The sequence below is a fragment of the Apteryx rowi genome, unplaced genomic scaffold, assembly GCF_003343035.1.
Source record: "Apteryx rowi isolate R43461 unplaced genomic scaffold, aptRow1 scaffold_302, whole genome shotgun sequence".
Taxonomy (NCBI): Eukaryota; Metazoa; Chordata; class Aves; order Apterygiformes; family Apterygidae; genus Apteryx; species Apteryx rowi.
This window is the reverse complement of record NW_020449442.1, coordinates 449,068-470,494: the sequence shown is the minus strand read 5'-3', so window position 1 is coordinate 470,494 and position 21,427 is coordinate 449,068.

Sequence of the window (21,427 nt, the reverse complement as noted above, 5' to 3'; positions counted from 1 at the left end):
GGGGGGGTGTCACCCTCCCCGGTAGTTTAAGGGCTTCCCGCGACCCGCCGGGGTCTGAGCGGCGGAGCGGAGATGCGGCGGGCGGCGGTGGGTTAGATAGATGCGAGGAGGGAAGACCCCTCGGAGGGCTTTGCCGGGCCTGAGCCCCGAACTGCGCCCTGGCTTGCGGGCGGCGGTTTCGCCGGGGGCCCGGCAAAGCGCGGAACGTCGTTTCCCCCCCGCGTCCAATCGAGGTGCGAGACGAGGGGAGCCTGGGGTTACTGGCAGCTGCTTTTTGAGCTGCAATCGCAGATGTAGCCGGAAACATTCACGCCGATGAATATACCCCAAGTGTGATTGCTACCCGAATGTCTGACTAAAAACCCTTCTGTGGTAAACCGTAGTGAGAAGGATCAGACCGAGTACTAAGTATCTTTTAGCATCATTTAAGGTTACAAACTCAGCCTAATAATGGCTGAAGAAATTCGAAGAAGAGCCTGTTGGCACACCTGTCTGGGGCCATTTTTGTTCTGTTTGCTCATTTCTGCTGATGCACTCAGTGAACTTTTCTCATTCAGAAGTCCTGCGTCACAAGGGTGCAGCTGTGAGGAGGCAGATGAAATGTGAAGAAATGAATGCCCTAGGAAACTGCCTCTTGAGTCGCAATTGCTGAGCATTTCTCTCATTAATTTTACAACTGCCTGGGTGTATTTTGCTCTTTTCTTTGGAATAGTATACTCCTTCAAATATATTACAGTTCAAACTACCTATCTATATAAGCAAACATGTATGTTTGTCAAATTATTTGTGTCAATATAAAGATATGTCATACTGGCACCTCTCTGAACATCAGGCATGTACTAGCCTTTTTGGATTGCACCTTTGGCTGCAGAGCTGACAGGCCTCATGGGGAGGCTTCAAAATCTCCTTTTGACCTCCGTGTGTCTCTGTCTACTCATCTGTAATGACAAAACCCTGGGTTTACCTACTATCGGCATACCTCAGAGATATTACAGGTTTGGTTCCAGACCACCATAATAAAGCAAATATTGCAATAAAGCAACTCACACTTTTTTTTTTGGTTTCCCAGTGCATTTAAAAGTTATGTTTATGCTATACTGTAGTCTATTAAGTGTGCAATAGCATTATGTCTAAAAAAACAATGTACATACCTTAATTAAAAAATAGTTTATTGCTAAAAAATGCTAACCATCATCTGAGCCTTCAGCGAGTCGTAATCTTTTTGCTGATGGAGAGTCTTGCCTCGATGTTGATGGCTGCTGACTGCTCAGGGTGGTGGCTGCTGAAGGCTGGGGTGGCTGTGGCAATTTCTTAAAATAAGACAGCAATGAAGTTTGCCGCATTGATTGATTCTTCCTTTCACAAAGGATTTCTCTGTAGCATGCGATCCTTTTTGATAGCATTTTACCCACAATAGAACTTCTTTCAAAATTGGAGTCAATCCTCTCAAACCTTGCCACTGCTTTATCAACTAAGTTTGTCATATTTGAAATCCTTTGTTGTCATTTCAGCAATGTTCACAGCATCTTCACCAGAAGTAGACTCCATCTCAAGAAACCACTTTCTTTGCTCATCCATAAAAAGCAACTCCTCATCCATTAAAGTTTTATCATGAGATTGCACCAATTCAGTCACATCTTCAGGCTCCATTTCTAATTAGAGGTCTCTTGCTGTTTCCACCACATCTGCAGTTACTTCCTCCACTGAAGTCTTGAACCCCTCAAAGTCATCCATGAGGGCTGGAATCAACTTCCAAACTCCTGTTAATGTTGATATTTTGACCTCCTCCCATGAATCATGAATGTTCTTAATGGCATCTAGAATGGTGAATCCTTTTCAGAAGGATTTCAATTTACTTTGCCCAGATCCATCAGAGGAATCATTCTCTATCGCAGCTATAACCTTACGAAATGTATTTCTTAAATAATAAGACTTGAAAGTCAAAATTACTCCTTGATCAGTGGGCTGCAGAATGGATGTTGTGTTAGCAGGCATGAAAACAACATTAATCTCGTTGTACATCTCCATCAGAGCTCTTGGGTGACCAGGTGCATTGTCAATGAGCAGTAATATTTGGAAAGGAATCTTTTTTTCTGAGCAGTGGGTCTCAACAGTGGGCTTAAAATATTCAGTAACCCATGCTGTAAACAGATGTGCTATCATCCAGGCTTTGTTGTTCCACTCTGCACAGGCAGAGTAGATTTAGCATAGTTCTTAAGGGCCCTAGGATTTTTGGAATGGTAAATGAGCATTGGCTTCAACTTAAAGTCACCAGCTGCATTAGCCCCTAACAAGAGAGTCAGCCTGTCCTTTGAAGCTTTGAAGCCAGGCATTGACTTCTCCTCTCTAGCTATGAAAGTCCTAGATGGCATCTTCTTCCAACAGAAGGCTGTTTCATCTGCATTGAAAATCTGTTGTTTAGTGTAGCCACCTTCATCAATTACCTTAGCTAGATCTTCTGGAGAACTTGCTGCAGCTTCTACATCAGCACTTGCTGCTTCACCTTGCACTTTTATGTTATGGAGATGGCTTCTTTCCTTAAACCTCATGAACCAACCTCTGCTAGCTTCAAACTTTTCTTCTGCAGCTTCCTCACCTCTCTCAGCCTTCACAGAACTGAAGAGAGTTAGGGCCTTGCTCTGGATGAGGCTTTGGCTTAAGGGACTGTTGTGACTGGTTTGATCTTCTACCCAGACCACTAAAACTTTCTCCATATCAGCAAGAAGGCTGTTTCGCTTTCTTATCATTGGTGTGTTCACTGGAGGAGCACTTTGAATTTCCTTCAAGAGCTTTTCCTTTGCGTTCACGACTTGGCTACCTGTTTGGCGCAAGAGGCCGAGCTTTCGGCCTCTCTCGGCTTTCGACATGCCTTCCTCACTAAGCTTCATCATTTCTAGCTTTTGATTTAAAGTGAGAGACGTGCGACTCTTCCTTTCACTCCAACACTTAGAGGCCATTGTAGGGTTATTAATTGCCCTAATTTCAATATTGTTGTGTCTCAGGGAACAGGGAGGCCCAAAGAGAGAGAGAGAGACGGGGGAACGGCCCGTCAGTGGAGCAGTCAGAACACACACAACGTTGATCGATTCATTCGCTGTCTTATATGGGTGTGGTTTGCGGCGCTCCAAAACAATTACAATAGTAACATCCAAGATCACTGATCACAGATCACCCTAACAGATACAATAATAATGAAAAAGTTTGAAATATTGTAAGAATTACCAAAATGTGACACAGAGACACAAAGTGAGCACATGCTGTTGGAAAAATGATGCCGACAGACTTGCTTGATGCAGGGTTGCCACAAACCTTCAATTTGTAAAAAACGCAATATCTGCGAAGTGCAGTAAAGCGAGGCACAATAAAATGAGGTATGCCTGTACTTATCATAAATGCAGGAGGCTGAGTTTCCATTTTGACCTACCTCTGACTGGCCTTCTAACAATGTGTGCAGAAATGGTCCAAGAACAAGATCCAACTGCAAGAACAGTTGCACATTTCCCCCCCACAGTCTGCTGCAGTGATGATAGTGTTCATGTGCCCTGCTAGTCTCAAGGCTGAAGTTGCTAATCTTAGTTACTGAGGAGCATTTGTAGAGCAGGAGTTTGAATAGCTGTGAGGCAGCTACAGGCTGAAGATCAAGCCAGTCTACAGAGCCAGAAGAGTGACTTGAAGCCATCTTTCATGATGATGATGATGATGATGATGATGAATGGTGATGATTAACTACTGTACCTCATTCTCCATTCCTGACCAGTCACACCAGGGAATGCAGAACTAATCCTATTGTTCGTCTAAGCCTCCTTTAACATAACTTTGGAGGCTGAAAAACACTATATAAGGTTCTGTATTAGTGAATCTGTATTAATGGCACCACTATGCACAGCTCCATACTTGTTTCACAGGAGAGGAACCATTTCATGTGCAGCAGTATTGTGCATTGGTGCAATACACAGGACCTCAAGCATAAGGAAGATTCAAAATAAACTCCATTGCACATTAAACCACTCATGTAACTGCTCCCACTCTGACCTGCTACCCAATCTATAAGGAGCCATCTGGTTCCCAAATACCATGAGACATGCTTTCGGCATTCCCCTCCTCTTTAGGGAGAAGCAACCCACACCTTCCACCAGCAAGCTGAAATACAGCAAAGAGAACATGCCCCTTAAAGCTCAGTGCTTACCTCAGGCTACCTATGACACTGAACAAACCGACAGCAGTCAGTCCCACATCCAATATCGTTATGACAAGTGCACTTTTGGCTAATGCCTGCTTTGGTACCCTCTTACCATTAGAAGAATGTATGCTGTCTTAAAAGAGGTGTAGCGCCTATGGTCTTACCCATACAACTCATATGTTCCATCTGTTTGTTACAGCAAGGGCATTAATTAGTTTAGAAACTTGTTTAATTAGCAGCAGGAGGAAAGTAAATACTATGAATTGTTAACAAATGAATCACCTCCTTTGAAACTATAGCATGTAGATGCATCAACAGCTGACTGAAAAGTCTGTGTATTCCGAGTCATGCTTTAAAATCTCTATGTGCCAAAATATTTTGAAATGTTTTAAAAATATGACTTGTGGTTGATACTGCAGTAAGTATATTTCCACAATCAATCCAAGATCTCCCCATTTATTTCATATCACATATTAGTATCAGTATATCCAGGTAGTAGGTTTTTAAGTAGATACTGAAAGAAGATTCTTGTTAAACTTAACTGTTGACTGGAGGGGCAGCAGAGACTATTCTTCATCAGGAAAGACTGGCTGTTGATTTTTGAACAAGACATTGCATTTTGTATTCCCCCCCTCATCCTTAAAGGACTGGTATTCTAAGGAAACTTCCAATTCTACCACGGTGTGAAAATGTGTTCCTCCAGAAGCTAGCAATCATACTTCTATTGACCTCATTGGGACTGGGATTTCAAGCAGTATCTTAATACCTCCTTTATCTTTCTTTCCTGATTCCAAGTTTGTGTGATGTTTATATATTTTTGAAAGTACTTATATTCTATGAATGATAGCCTCTCTGGGATTAGAACATCTGTTACTGCAACTTTCTCTAGCAACTAATGCAACTCAGTCTCAGTACTACTCACTGTTGCCTAACTGAAGCATTCAGAAATCATGAGTCTCATCTAAAAGAAATATGAACCTCTTGTAAAACTCACAATATTATAAATGCAGATGTCTTTCTATTTACCTTTTGATTTTTGAGTCTTAAGGTACACTCAAATCGCATTTATATTCTCTTAGATCACCATGAGAGTAGGAATGTATTTTTTCTTTCTTTTTTTTTAATAAACATTGAGATACACAATCACAGAACTCTAGGAACTAGTACAATTGCTCTTAAGACAGTATGTGGAGGGAGAAATCACTCTTCACTGTGAAAACAAACTGTATTAACCTATTCTTAAGTATATTTACTCAGTTTTATCTAGTTCTTTCAAATACTACATAATGAACGTGAAAGGATTTTATGCTTATAGAACTAAACTACAAAACTATAAAACTAAGCTGTCTTTTTACTAAGAAAACTAATTTCTAAATGTTACAGTTGCTGCCACCATATTAATTCTATATAAACAGAATCACTTCCACATCCCTCTTCTAAATTCTTATGTCTCCTCCTTACAACATCCATGCAAGTTTTAGCACTGATGTTGAATCCATCTTTGTGAAAGATAATGGTGTTGTAAAGGGAATAATATGTACCTTTTGTTAAAGGATTGACCATCCCACCTACAGGTAAGCCTGTGTGTTTTGCTGATACATCTTCTCCTGATACACGTTTTCTTCCCGAGCACATCCCATTAATGTTCAAAAGGCTTATGCCATCTCTTGTCTTAGCATTGCTGCCTATTTCTAGCTAAGAGGCAAGGTGTCTTATGCTCACAGTTCCCATTTGGTGCTGGATTGCTTGAATTCCCCTGCAGCATGTTGCAACAATGTGAGCCCAGTGTGCTAGATAACCCACATCCTGCAAAGAGGCTATGTGTTTCCAGATTACAGTTCTTGCCTAAGTGTCCCATAGTAGTTTCAGTCCCACAAACTGGAGTGATAACCTACTATGACTGTGCAGTTCTTGTCATTAAAAGCGAACAAGCTTATTTCATAAGTGTGAGACTTCATGAGGCAATATAATCCCATCCTACGGTTTATACTTTGCCTTTGATATAACTTATACAGGTCCATAGAGTAGTATGTTCTCAACCAGGTAGTCATCCCTGATCAGGGCATATAATTCGTGGATCATTTTATTACAGCTGTATTCCTGGGCTCTGGCCATTTTAATGGGACTATTGGAGGCAGCACTGCTGACTCCATATGTTGAAAAAAAAACCACAAATAAGAACTGCAAACCTTTAAGATTGGCTTAAAAATATATTTATTTAAAAATATATTTTGGGAGTTTATTTACATTTGACCCTTTAGTTAAAATTTACTTCACTTGTTCAATACTTTTCTCAGGAACCAGAATGACTAGGTATATTTATTTTAAAACATGAATGGGAGCTTAAAGAAGAATGCCAGCTATCACAAGACAGGAGTTTTCATGACGGGGACTGACAAAGAAATAAGAAGAAAAAAAGCTACTAGAAAAACAAACAAACAAACAAAAGTAGAAACAAGGGCTTTAAGAATAAAATAGGGAAAGAATAGTGGCTAGAAACTGGTGTTTATTGTGGTAGTCATTTTTTACCTTCCAGCCTCTTTTGTGGAAAGCTACCAGAAACATTGCAATTGCAGCAGAGGCTGATGTATGAATTCATGAAAGCAAATGAGTGGTTGGGAGGCCTGCCCTGAACCTATTCAGAAAGAAAGGATAAAGCTTATAAATTGGGCAGTATCAACATGTCAGTCAGTTGTTGGTCCCTAAAACCTTCCTGCCCTGTTATCCTACATCTCAAAGTAATTGTTGCTACAAGAGCAGTGGATGCTGTAATAGACAATTAAAGTGGATGACAAATCAGTCTTGTAATTCTTTCTCTAAAACATTACAGTAGATTACTTCCAGAGTATTTCATTTAAATTTGAAAAGGAAAAAGTGAAGCTAAGCTTGGTGAGCTGGCAGAGTATATTTTCATATTGTTTGACTACTCTTAACATACAGAAACTCTGTCTAGATTTAACAGATATTTGCAAGCCAGAATTGACAGAGACATTGCTACACATATGTGATGCCCCACCAGCACAGTCATGGCCAAAAGCCATGGTAACACACACTGTTCTGGCTTTCAGGCAACTACTTTCCTACCATTAGGTCCCCCTTCCAAATGCTTGCTGTCAAGGACTAAGGAATGGTAAAAACTAAAGATGCATCCTTACCACAGGAGGACTCTTGGAAGGGATCCCGTCTGTCTGAAATCAACAGAACTCTGCAAACCTGGAGATGCCTCATTTCCTGCACTCCTGCCCCTTTCTTCCTTAAGGACAATACCTGTAAGCACTACGTAGGATGCAGACATGTTGAAAACACCTGAGTTGTTGGGGGTTTTTTTGTGAGGTCCTGAACAACCTTTAATATGGGTGTAAAACATGGTACTCTAGCCTGGGACCTTGACAAGCAGTGTCTGGCAGCAATCTTAAGAGCAGTAAGCATAGACATAGCCACAAAGAGCTCACTGCTTACAATTCCACCCCTGACTTTGATCCAATACTAAAATGTCTTGAAGACTTACATTTATTTCATTCATCTAACAAGATTTAAAAGAAGAGCCATCATTCATGAAAAAGAAGAAATTAAGTTTATTTTTTACATTTTTATTTTAAGGTTAATTGTGTGATGCATTTCTTGTGCCACAAAGCTCTTATTTCAGTTTATTCAATGAATAGAGTATAAAGATGTGCAATAGACTACAGAAAAAAATAGTTGAACTTGTATCAGTGAAATCAGAGAAGTTCAGAATAGGCCCACCATTCTGCCTTCCATGCATGTCATTAGGCTTTTGCAAAGCACTAAATTTAGTGTGTTCCAAAGTAGAATTATTAGCACAACTGTCTATGCTACTTTAGCACTTAGAGACCTGACCTAGTTTCATTGCCTTCTTATACCTGGCACTATGCAAACATAAGAGAAGATATTCTCTCTCTCTTGAAGTTACACTTGCCTTCATCACCTTCCATCTGAACTACATGCAAGATACATAGGCAGGAAGCTAGTGGCCCTTACAAAATCCCATGTACCTACAGAAATCTCTTGCACATCTCAGCAGCACAGACTACCACAAAAATATCAGTCTATTCTGCGCTCAGCTTGAATCAATACTTTTGTTCGTAGTACTCAGAGTTAAAGCATATTTAAAAGACCTCCTGAAGCTCCTCTGCAATTAAGTTCAGTGTCAATAACTCCACACACAGAAATTTTCTCCCACAAAGAAAAAAACATCCTAAGAACCAGTCACAGACAATGGGAACAAAGTCCCACTGACCCTAAGGACTACCATTTCCCACTCCAAGTACATGCTGCGTTTCTATAGCTTTGTTTTCTCTCATAAAAATCAAGTACATTTAGGAAATGTTCACAATGTCTAATTTTTGGCCTACAGGTAAGCTGTCTACATCTCCACTCTAAAAGCAGTTTGGTCCTGCCCTGGCCAAAGCTTTTTTGTCCATGTGTCATGGGAATCTCTAGTCTACCACACACTCCAGTTGTCTGCCATATGTAGATGACATTGTTGCACTGAAGTCCACTCTGTGAGAGTGATGCACTGAAAATTTTCCTTTGCCACCGCTTACCTGTCCTCCCCAAACCATGCTGCCAGTGGTTTCTGCACCTTTGCTTTAGCTTCTACTCCATGGGGAATGATATTGCAGCAATCCCAACAGTGGGCCACATTCATCCTTCAATAAGGCGCTGAACCAGACACCAACATATGCCTGGTCCCTTGGCAGGGAACTGCTGCTCCCGCTGTTGGAGGGTAGTGCATGGCAGAGAGGACCAGGTAGCACCACTCTGGAAGTCACCTAAGGTGTCTGTCCTCTACTCAGAAACATGTGTCTTTAACCACAGTACACTTTCTTCCCCTACTACTACTCTCCGGTTGACCCAAATGTAAGCAAAGTAAAGCATTTTTCAGAGCTGGGCTCCTTTGCCAACATTGTTGAGCATCTTGATTGGAGAATGAAACTAAGGATATACAGAAACTGATGTCCTGGCCCCACCTACAGGGCCCTTTGTTCTTAACACTGGATGGTCATTACAGGCCAGATATCTGCCTCTCCTCTTCTGTGCCTGACTTCATATGAAGGTTGGATCCTTCAAGTCCAGGGAGTACATGTAGAATCCTGTCCAAAGATTTTATCTAACTTCTCAGAGTGGAGACTCATTTGACAAGCCACCCTTTGGTTATTGTACCTGACCCCCCCCTCCCCCCAAAAAATATGGCCTTCACCTTGCTGAACTTGCTGCAGTCCTTTTACTGTAAACTGTTGGATCAGCTCCAGTATTACTTCTGGGAAATCCTCACAGCAGCAAAATCCTAGTCCTCTACCTGTATAGCCAGACAAGAGCAATGATTCTCCCAGATCTATGACTGGAATTGGGCTAGGGAGTGGAACATTTCCCTTTTCATGTGAAAAAGGAGCATAAAAGGAAAAGAAAAAACTCATAGAAATGAAACAGGGCGAAAGCACAGTAGAAGGGGGGGGAAGGTATCAGAAAGAAATAAGGAAGGTAAAAGGAACAGAAGAGAGCAGAGGGAATAGCAGAAAGTAGTAATAGCAAAACACACAACAAATTAAGAGCCCAAAACTGAAATGGCTGCTTACTACCATACGAGTTGTGAAGATTTATGGGATGGTGCGGAACTGTTCTTACAAGGACTCCTAGAGGAAATAATTGGAGGAACCATATGTGCATATTTGACATAGGTGAGAGTGATTTTCTGCTTTTCATCCCCACTGCACAGGGATTGGTAGGTGGAGCAAACTCTCCTCTTGTCTGCACCATGACTTCACCTGGAATGGAGACAGTTGGGCTCCAGATGTGTGTGGAAGAGGAGAACAACCTTTGCATATCTGAAGAACTGGGGACCCATAGCACACCAGGTAACATACCCTCTGAGCAAGAGAAGAAAGGCTCCTCTAGCTTACTTCTTTCCATCAACTGTGGAGATGGGATTCCCCACCTAAAACTAGTCTTTGTGAAAAGTTCCTGGGAAAAAATAAACAAAGTAGGAAAAAAGAAAGATTAGCCAATATAACAGTATACTGAACAATTCCCCCCTGCAAGCAACCTGTGAGAAAAAATGAACCACCCATGTATACAGCTGATGTACTACTGGAGGGTATTCAGACATAGTTACGATCTGAGCAGAATAAGAAATGAGAACAAAATAGCTTTCTACCCTTTCAATCCAAAATAGGCAAAACAGACTAACAATGGGATAAGGAAGTATTAGTATTCCTTTACGGATAGGGATCTAAGACACAGGGTAAGATACAAACTTCTTGCACATATAAGTTTCTACCTAACTTAATCTGAAACACCATGAATAATCTTTAACAAATGCTTAAATTAAACATGCACTTAAGTGTTAGCAGAATAAAGAATCCAAATGACTCACCCAAGGTCATAAAGATGACTGTGGCAGAGCTGTGCGCTGACTTGATGTCATGAGAGCACCAGACAGGAAATAAAGGGACTTGTACTTTGTTCTTGGCTCTGCCGCTGCCTTGCTGTATGGCAAGTCACTTCCTCTTCAGGTGACTCAGTTTCTCCCAAAGGCAAATGGAAATAATGATTAATCTTTGTAAAAGTCCTTTAAGAATAAGGATGGAAAATGTCATAGAAGAGTGAAGTAGGAATTCCATTCCAGTGCTTTCCCCAGCCCACCTTTTGTCTGCTACTTACTGGATTTTTGGAGAGCGATGCCTTTGTTACCTTGAATGGTATCCTTGCTAGACATATAAAGCTGCAAATTATATAGCAAAAGCATGTTAATGAATGAAATACAGGAGGACTTCTCTTATGTTCCATAAACGAACAGAAGATGTGCATTAAGGTTCTTCCATGTTTACTTAATGATAATTAAAACAGGAAATTTTCTTTTTACAAAATAAAATTATTTGTGTTACAGGGTCAATCAGGCAAAAAATAAAATGCCAAATTTGCAGTTGGCTCTTCAGTCTGGTGGAAAAAGAAGTATGTAGTCACATGTAATTAAAGATGCTGTGTCATAGTATAAGCAGAAGGGAGTATACGATGCTGGTGTATATTATGAGATCCTTAGTGGGGTACTGAAACAGTCACAGATAGAACTGAATGAGAACGAATTAGATCATAAAAGGAATATTTTTGTTTTTAAGCCAACAACCTTGTCTATAGCAGAAACAAGAAAACATATAGTAGTTGAGGTAAGATGCTAGAAGTGAACAAAAAATAGCACAGGCCTTAGGCAATGGCTTGGGACCCAGGGAAACTGAATTAGCTCTGCTACAAGCTTCAAGATGTCAAATAGGGAAGATATGTAAACCAGACTTTTCAAAGGGGGCCGCTTGTAATGTATTTGTTATCTTCTAAGTGTCCAAAATCAGATGTATATAAGAAGCCCAATTTTTAGAAATGCTAAGCATTCACAAATCTAAATGAAATTATTTGGAAAAACACCTGGAAAAATATAGGAGGGAAATTTTTCCAGCTAAAAATTATAACAGCAACTATTATTAATTACTTGTATGCAAATGTTCAAAATAATGCATGCACATTTTCAACCTAATTTACATCTGCTATTTGTTATAACCATATGACAATCTACCAACACCCAATTAGCCAGCTATATCTTATATTGATCAATAGGGCACATTCAAATTAATGTTCAGATCTACATTTTACATATGCTACTAAGCATGCATAATGTAGAAATGATGATCCCATTTTATTTATAAAATGTTTTTAAATCCTCTGGCATTAAGAACACCACAATCTCAGTAAAAACAAGATCCAACAGGTCTTAAACATAATTTTATTCTTGCTCTTACCAATGCAAGTTTTCCATGCTTCTCTATGATCCTAAGCTCAAGGACAACTACATGTTCATCTTTAAATATGACTAGACCTTTTTTGATCTTCTGAAATAATATAAATATATGTATAAAGCAGAATTCTTCCATGACAACCATAGGTGCTTCAATTACTTACATATCTTTTGGATGATGCTGTGATATTTATTTTATATCACTGCCTTGTAATTTGGTTTTAGCTTTATTTAAAACATATCTTTGCTTTCCATGGCCTTTTAACTGACTCTCTGGAGCATTTTCTATTTAAACTATCATTTACTGAAGCCATACTTTAGGACCTATTACTCCTTACTTATTCTCCCAGGAAGCATTTTACTATGCACAGTACAGCATATTTTACAGCATTTTACATCATTCATTCTGGCATTGTGTTGACTGTACACACTCCATCACTCATTCTGTTAACTGTGGAAGCCTGCGCCCTTTTAAACCTATTCGTAGTTGTCATTAGAATTTTCTGATTTTTTTGTCCCAGACAAAAGTCTCTCAATAAATGTTATAGATGTGTATACATTTTCATGCTCTCATTATCCAACTGTTGCTCTCTGAATTCATGTTTTACATCCAACTTTTCCAGAGTCTCACATTATTTCTTCCCCTTTTGACATCTGGTAATGCTGTAGTACTCTATCTTATCTAATGGATGGATTGCTGAGGACAAATAAATTCCGGATATTCCATCACTCCCTTCATTGAACCTCTTTATTCAATGAGTTTCTTTACTGGGTTTAATTCTCTTAGCATGCACTCTCCTTAGCTTGTTTGGTAAAGCCATTGTACTCACTGTGGGGTACTCAGTACTACATGAACAATGAAATTCAACTACATGCTGTTTGTAAAGTACAACATTCAAATATTAACAAACATGCTAAGAGACTGTTGCTCTCAGTCGTTTCAGATTTTGCCTATGTAGTTTGGTCTCACTCCAAGCAAAAAGGCTCTTGTATGTTCTTTATAGTCTGGCACCTGTATAAAAATATTTCTGGGTCCTGGCTATTGAGCAAAATTTCCTTCTCCAGGAATTAATATGACAACGAGGAATCCCAATGTTGAGCTCTCTAAGCAGTACAGTCCCTTTGTACGTCACTCGGGCACCCACTGCCAGCAGGGTCTCTCCTGCAGCAGACCACACAAACCCCAAATTCCACTGGAAAGCCTACCAATTTCAGTAAAAAAGCAGAACTAGCCTTCTGCAGAGATTCAGCAGTCTCTTTTATTTTCCCCAAATTTCCTATCTTAATTAGAAAATTTTCAGATTTATCATTGAGTAAACGTGGAAGACCTTATTGCAATTAAAAAATATATGTCAATATTGTATTTAATGCCATGTACATCATATTCTCTTGCCGATTGCTTCCAGAGTTTTTCAATTTTTCAAGCATCCTGTCTTTCTGTGTCTATTACTGGATTTCTTCTCTCCACTCTGTAATTCTTGGCATTCAGTTCTTCAGCTCCTTTACCCTTCATGACCAAAAGGACTGAAAAGTCTTTGCCCTCTCTCCAGATGTTTTGATTCTCTGTACCCACTCCCATATGAAACCAACCCCCTAGACTCCCTCTAGCCAAATGCTGAGGCAGCTGAAAGTTGTCAAAGATTGTATTCCCTCATGTGGGAGAAATTAAGTTTACCAAGTGTAAGAAACACAATGAGTTACAAAACAAAACGTGGCACTTGGATGCCCAGGGAACAGAAAAATTAAAACTTCTTTGGCAAAAAACAGTTTACTGGAGAGGGAATATTCCATAATTAGAGAATGTAAGAAGCCCTAATAATAAATTAATTGTTTTCTTGTTATAGTTCTCTGTTGTTTCCGATCACCAAAGTGTATTAATTTTTTCCTCTGTTGAGCTTTACAAATGATGTTATATTATACAGCTTCCCTCATATTGTGACATGTTGTTATACCTTTGCACACTTCCCATGTAAGCAAAACTGCCACATGTCACAGCTTCTGCTAACATTTGCATTTCGAATGTAGCTCCTAGAAAGCACTCTTTCCGGGTGTCTTGTGTGTACACTCCCTTCTCTCTGGCTGCATGGTAAGGAAAGCAGCAAAACTAAGGAATCCAAGGGTTTTTGCTTCAAGGAGAAAGGCAACTGGATTCTCCTTTCTGTAAAAACATTACCAATAGGCTGTTTAAAAAAAAAAAGTGACAGGAAAGGAAGAGCTGAAAATTCAGCCATTCTCCACAGTGTCGGACTCCTCACACCACCTAAAATGTACATGAAATCCAGGATACAGGCAGTCACACTCCAAGCAGCAAATAAGCACTGTTTTTTTGTGACTCCATCAGAGGAGCTGCATAGCACAGAGGAGCCTGGAGGCCAGGGCATTACCTCAGCAGCCATCTGCACAGTCATGCTAAGGAACATGGGGGCGTAGAAGATAATATAACGAGACAGAAATTCTGGCCCCATTAAGTCAACGGCAGTTTTACAGCTGCCTGTATTTAGGCTAGGATGGCATCCCATGTGCCTGACTCATTTTCTACAGACACTCTGAACTGAAGGACCGGGATGCCAGGCCCATGCTTATGCTTGTGACCCTCCCCACCCTTGCTCTCCTGCTTCCTTGCCAGTGCCGGAGTGGGGAAGGTTGGCATAGGGAGATCGACAGGGCCATGCTCGCCTTTCTTTAGCGCTATTCAAAGCATTGTGTAGGCCCAACATGCAGCTTCTCATGCAGCGTGTCTGGAGCCAGCTCTGCACAGTGCACAAAGGCAGCCTGAGAATGCAGTTGAATGGCTGCACTTCAAAAATCACATGATTTTTGGATTATTTTGTTCTCTCATGCAGTTTGATGCCAGAGGGGAACATATGGCCCAAAGTGATTTTTCCCCACTTTACAGTTTGCATATTCTTTACCATATGCTAGGCATTATTTCATGCTATGGCATCTATAATCCTTCCCATGTCTATTCTTCCCTACCACAGGATGGACAATGTAAATTTTGTCTTTCTGTTCCTAAGGAGATGTCACTCTAATAGTCTTTTCAGACACTAGCTATATTTTTCCAGGGATGTTCCTAAAAGATTCTGATATGCTCTTTGAAAAATTTTAATGATATCTTTAGTTTTAACTTTGATTTTGTAAAGCGCTTTAAGTAGTCCCAAGTTTTCTTGCTAGGCAAGTCACAGGGCACTTGATCTGTTATCAAAGAAGCTTGCATGATCCCATAGTTACAGAATTTGAGCTTTTAATCTCCAGTGTATGACATATGTATCAAAGACTTTGTGGGCAGCCACATTCAGCAAGAAATCCTACAGCTCTCATACATTTCATTCCTTTTCAGTGAGCAAGATTTATCAAATCTGCTTGTTATCTCCTCCAATAGATGTAAGTGTTCAACTGTCTGAACCTTATGTTGTAAGAAAGTAACTTTCATGAAAGAGATTGCTTCCTTTTGTACAATACAATAACAATTTTGTAAAGGATGAATTTCTGTCAGTTGTTATTAATGTTTCCCATCATTTCTAAGGTAGAAATTTAATTGCATCCACTCTGCTCTCCTTTTTCCTTTTTATTTTTTACTTTGTTAAGATCTGCTGGCTTTCTCTGTAAAACCCCAGTACTAAATTCAGTATTGCTTCCACAAAACAATGTTCACTGGGGTGGAAAAAATAAATGCCCATACTCCTTCACAAGATCTAAGGGGATACAATTTGTCTCAAACAGACCTAAGCAACTGGTCATTGTCAGAAAAGAGCTAAAAAAAAGTTAGTCTATATAGAAATGGGATAATGAACAATATTAGCAATTTCAGAGAGCGCTGAATCTAATATAGACTGAATTACTACAGTTTGCATCTCATGACTGACTGATTTTCTATCTGGTAAGGTGTAATCTTTGACTGAAGTTTTGGGACATCCATAAGGTCTCATTTCCACATAATTGTCTGATATCCAATAACATATGAGAGCACACTGGACCTTCTGTCATAGACAGGACATTTAGAGGATGTCTCTTGTTTTCTACCCTCTTACTACTTACAGTAAAATATCAAATACTCCCTTGAGACCTATACCTATCTGTCAAAATTGGCAGAAATAAACTAACAAGTTCACAGACATTGTAATTGCATAGATGCTGTTTCAGTCGGAAACCAAGCTAAAAACTAAAAAGATGCCCTTAAGAAAAATCAAGGAGGTGGCCTCAGCTGGAATCCTGTGAGCAGCCCTTGCCAACATGTCTCTAAAAGAATATCACAAAAGTAGCAGGCAACCGGAGAAGGGGGAAAGCAATGACCAAGGACATGGAAAAAATCTGATAAAAAGAAAAAGCACAAGGTTGTGCACTGTGAGAAAGGCAAAAATGACTGGAATCATGATAATATTTAGAGCACTAAGTGGTGGAGAGGAAAAGGATCAGGGATGTTTGTTCTCCCTATTCTACAAAACAAGGATCTGGGAATGCTCATGGAAAATGAAATTATGAAATTCAAAACTGGCAAAGGATTTGCCCTTCACCCCCAGAATGAGCAACTAAACGATGGAATTCACTGTGTCTGAGAGCAGCCTACAGAGAGTGCCTGCAAGAGCCTTGCAGCCTCGTAAGTGCTTCCACCGTTTCTGAAACATAAGACCTTGCAAAACTCCTGGGCCACTGCTCCAGGCCGGAGTCCTGGCACTCCACCTAGCGCTATGCGCCTGTAAGAAATGCAGACCCCAAGGCCTGAGCAAGGGCATCTCTGCATGTTGTGTTTCCAGGAAAGTAGGGCAAACAGCTGCCAGCCAAGCCATTTCTCACAGGCCCTGGGTGAAATATTTGCAGAAAGCACTGCTCCGCACCAAGTGAGTCTGCAGCATGGAACAATATTGCCCAGTGATATTTTTCAGAGAGGTTTTTTTCTTTTTCTTCTTCTTCTTCTTCTTCTTCTTCCTCTTCTTCTTCTTCTTCCTTCCTTCCTTTTTTTTTTTTTTTTTTTTTGGTTTTTTGTTTTTGTTTTTTTTTTTTTTGTTGTTGTTTTGCTAGGATTTAAAATTTTTTTTTTTTTTTTTTGTACCACCTCAGAAATTCAGCCTGGTAAACAAAATGACACAGTTAAGAGACATGCGATTTTTGCATCTTCCTCAAAAGAACTGCTGTGGACCACCACTGGAGTCATGACACTGGGCCAACTGCCTAACTTAGCACTGCAATTTTTGTGTAATGTTACATCATCTCTCAAGCATTACAGGACAAAATAACTTGGTGAGGTGATAATGCTCTCTTTATTCACTGAAAAGTGCTACAGAAGTTTCATAAATGCAAAGAATAAAAGTAACTCATAGGAATAATTTTACATATATATTTTTCAATATACACATTTTAGTGATTTCCAAGAATATTTCACAACTAAGCACTTCATGCAACGTGAGCAAATTCATTTCCATTTTTCACTCCAATTTTAAATCTTATAAATAGGAAATGTAGAATAAACTATGCTAATATTAAATTAATTTTAAGTTTTTAGCTTAGTATGTTTTTCACTTGTTTTATAGACATATAATTTTCATGATTTCACATATTTTCCAATCAAAAACAAATTTGATAATCAGGATTTGAGAAAACAGAAGCAATAAAAGAAATTCACTTGTTTAGAAGTGATTTATAAAAACAAAATAAAACTGAATACAAAAGGTCTACATTTCTTCACTTAAAATTATTTCAGTCTGATCGTTTCCAAACAAGGGTTCACATCTCTCAGTCAAACACAAAATCAGTTTCCAAAATGGACTGAAGCAAAGTTAGAAGTCATAACACCAGGACAAACAGTTGGGAACTGATGCCTTCAAGCTCATAGCAATGATCAGTTTTGGAATGAATTAATAAAATAGTCAGTGTACACTGTTCCACTTTAAAAATGAGGCTATTAAAGTCTCAATTCACTATAATCTATTAAAATAATGAAAATGAAAATAAGAACTCATAAACTTAAAGCAGTGCATATACTGAAGCTTAAAAAGTTAGAACTGTTTTTTCAAAGCTAGGAAACGGCACACAAGTTATAAAGAGAGACAGTATGCAAAACACTGCAAATTCAAAAACTTCTAAAAATCCCAGAATAAAGACTGTGCATATAACACATGTTCATGCATCATAAGATGGTACTTAATGATACAGCTGCATAAAACAGACAATGTCAACTTGGTACTTTATATTTGCCCAACTCTTCATAATCTGGGCCAGATCTTCTCTGGTAAACTATCCTTTTTAGAAGATATTTTTGCGCCATCTCTGAGATTACCCACCTCTTAACAGGCAGAGGAGAGGGAACAAACCCAAGAAAATACAGGCAAGTCAATTAGAACGATAGCCGCCCTGTAAGTATGTATGACCTAACCCTTTTGGGGTGCTCTGTGGCAGCCTGCTTTCTCTGGGGAAAAAAAAACTACTTTTCCTGCTGGTCTCCAATTCATGCTGCTAAAAAGAAGCCCATTCTTCTCTGTCTGGAGGACTCGATTACTAGTGGAGTACTTTAGCTGGAAATCCTGCTGCTCTCCAGCGAGGGTTTTGCAACTTTAACACTGTGCTGGCACACAGAAGTCAACTGACACTAGGCTCTGCCCTGTCGTGTGCATCATGCCCAATGTATTTCACAACACCCCTGTCGTCTGCAAGTATTCATCTGCTTCACAGGAGGCAAAATGAGGCAGCAAGAGATTAAGTCAAAGGTGTCAGCAAACTTTCATGGAGTTCCAGAAATAAAGAACAAAAATTGGTGACCACCGGGGAAAAAAAATTCTTTTAAGTAACTTGCCTATTGCCACACAAGAATGTGACATAAGCAAGGACAAGACCTGCTCTCTGTTCAACTGCTTTAGCCATTAAATAATCATTTTTTACTCCTGCAAACTCCTGTCTTACTTGCTATACACTTTGCAACTTAAGCAACCAATGAGGCAAGGACTCTACAAATAATAGACTTCTTCAGTACCCAGCTTGATTCAATTCCAGATTGATTCCGTGCTCTCCAATGGATGAGACATGGATATTGCAGGAAAAGAAACAGAACAGATGATAATGCGAAACTACATTATAAGCAATGTAAGATAGGAGTCCTCTCCTACCCTTAGAGTGCTTGACTTTACAACCTTCAGAGTGTTCCTTTAATACAGTTTTTAATACTACAATATACAATATGTTCTAAAATAAATAACTGAAATGTTATATTCAGAATAATTGAAGTAGAAGACTTTGATTTTTATATGACATTTTAGAAATGTCAACATACTCCAATTTCAGCAAAACTGATTTTTCTAATAAAAATAGTTCTATGAAATTTTTCCCTGACAGCTCTTAATGCTGGTTACTTTGGCCTAGCCCATAGGAATTTAAAGGTATTTAATTCCCATTGACTAAACAGTGTTTCCACTGAAACTGGCAGGAATTTTATGATTCACTTCAGTGAAGTAAACACAGTGAAGACTGAGCACTTCTGAAAATCCTACTGCAATCTGGCATATCTCTCTTTATTTATATTATGCAGGTGTTAGTTTATTGTCTGTCAATGCTCACAACAAAGAAACAAACAAATAAAAAATGCATTTAGTATTTCTGTATGCTTGAGGGGAATCGGCATGTATAGTATAACCTTTGGAATGAAAATTATCACTTCAGGCCATGTTTATGTCCACTACTATTATTATTTATGCCTTTTTCTGCCTCTTTTTATATTACTCATAACCAGTGATCAAAGGGCCTCAGACACTAACTTCCATACCACTTCCTAGATATATCATCATTCAAAACTTTCATTCATTCCAAGACGGTCATGAAGAGGATGCTGTCAGTCACAATAAATATCAGACCAGACCACAAATACGCTATAGATGCAGTGCCATGAAAGTTAGCAAATCTTGACAGCCACATTCATAAAATAGTCCTGTTTTCCTGTATGTTTTCCATTCCATCAAAGAACCACAAAATGTTAGCTTTCCCAAGAATATTCCAATCCACTCTTCATAAGGCTCTCAAGTCAATCAAAAAGGTAATATGCAATGTCAGCTAGGAGGAAAAGGCATTTAAATAAGGGATCAAGAAGAAATTTAACAAGCTTTTGACTAGATCTTCACATCGCAATGCAAACTTTGCAAACCGTATCCTTGATGAAACTCACCGCAGTATTACAGGAGAAAGGGACTCAGCTGAACAAAGAGCACTGCAGTACGACAGGCCAGTCTCAGCACTAGTACTAGGCTTGTCTTAGCCTTGGTAGATGTACCTGGAGAACAAATACACTGAGTAAGAGTGCACACAGAGGAGTACATGGGCTCAGACAGTCTGTAGATACAAACAAATACCCACTGAATAACATTTCAGTCATTACACATTTCTGCAGAAAGCAAGCTGATCATTACCGTAACCTTTACTCAGCAGTATAGACTACTGTTGGGGGATATTTGTATTATACTATTATATTTTCAGAAATGATGTTGCACCAAGGAATATTACCTGGCCTTCAAATTCCCTTCCCTTGCCTGATCTTAAGAAAGTCCCTTTAGTGATAAATAACAACGCAGACAACTGTATTAGAATATACAAAATTTTCATCTATACAAAGGTCCCATTTTAGCCTCTTCCTAAAAGTTTTATAGTTCAGATATTATTTTTTCCACTACATTTCTATTTAGTTACAAACTTAAAATTGCTTGTGTAGTATGGAGCTATGAAAAATTAAACATTTCACTTTTAAAATCAAAATATTTTTCTATTTGGGAGCACAAAATCAAATCCAATAGTAGTAAAATTTCCAAAATAATTAATAGATGTGGTTTTATAGGTATGTCAGGCCCCCATATGCTGTAACTTTTTTTGGCATGGTTTTTTAAACATCAGCTGAAACTTAATCTCACTGTTTATGAGATTATTCAACAGGATGTGTTAAAAATGAAGTCTCTGATGTATACTCTAACGTCATTTAAATTGCTTTCAATAGTCCAAACTATGAGGGTTAGGCCCCTATCATATTCCTTGTGCATGGCGGTGACAGGAGGAATAACTCAGGTGCTGAGAGCCGCTCCATTCACAGGGGAGAGGAGGTGTTCCCGCATGAAGGTAACGCACTAGCAAGCCATTCCAACAGAAACCCAGCCTCTATGCTTCAGTGAGCAAACCTGCCATTTGTACACCTGACAAGCAAATTATATGTACTGTTAGATCAAGAGATCTCCTGGCTGTTGCAAGAGAGAGAGCTTAGAAGAAATGTATCTTGGAAGAAATGTTTTTGCTCTTTTGTATAGCTACTTCATTTCAATTTTCAATGCTTTTGTCAGTTCAAGATTAAATTAGGCATTCAGCACTTGGGATCACGAAGAAAGCTGAGCTAACAAAAAAATCAGCAATGTGGTCATTCATTACTCCAAGTAGATTTCATTGGGGACACTACAACAGAAACTCCTGTATTTCTGGGTGCA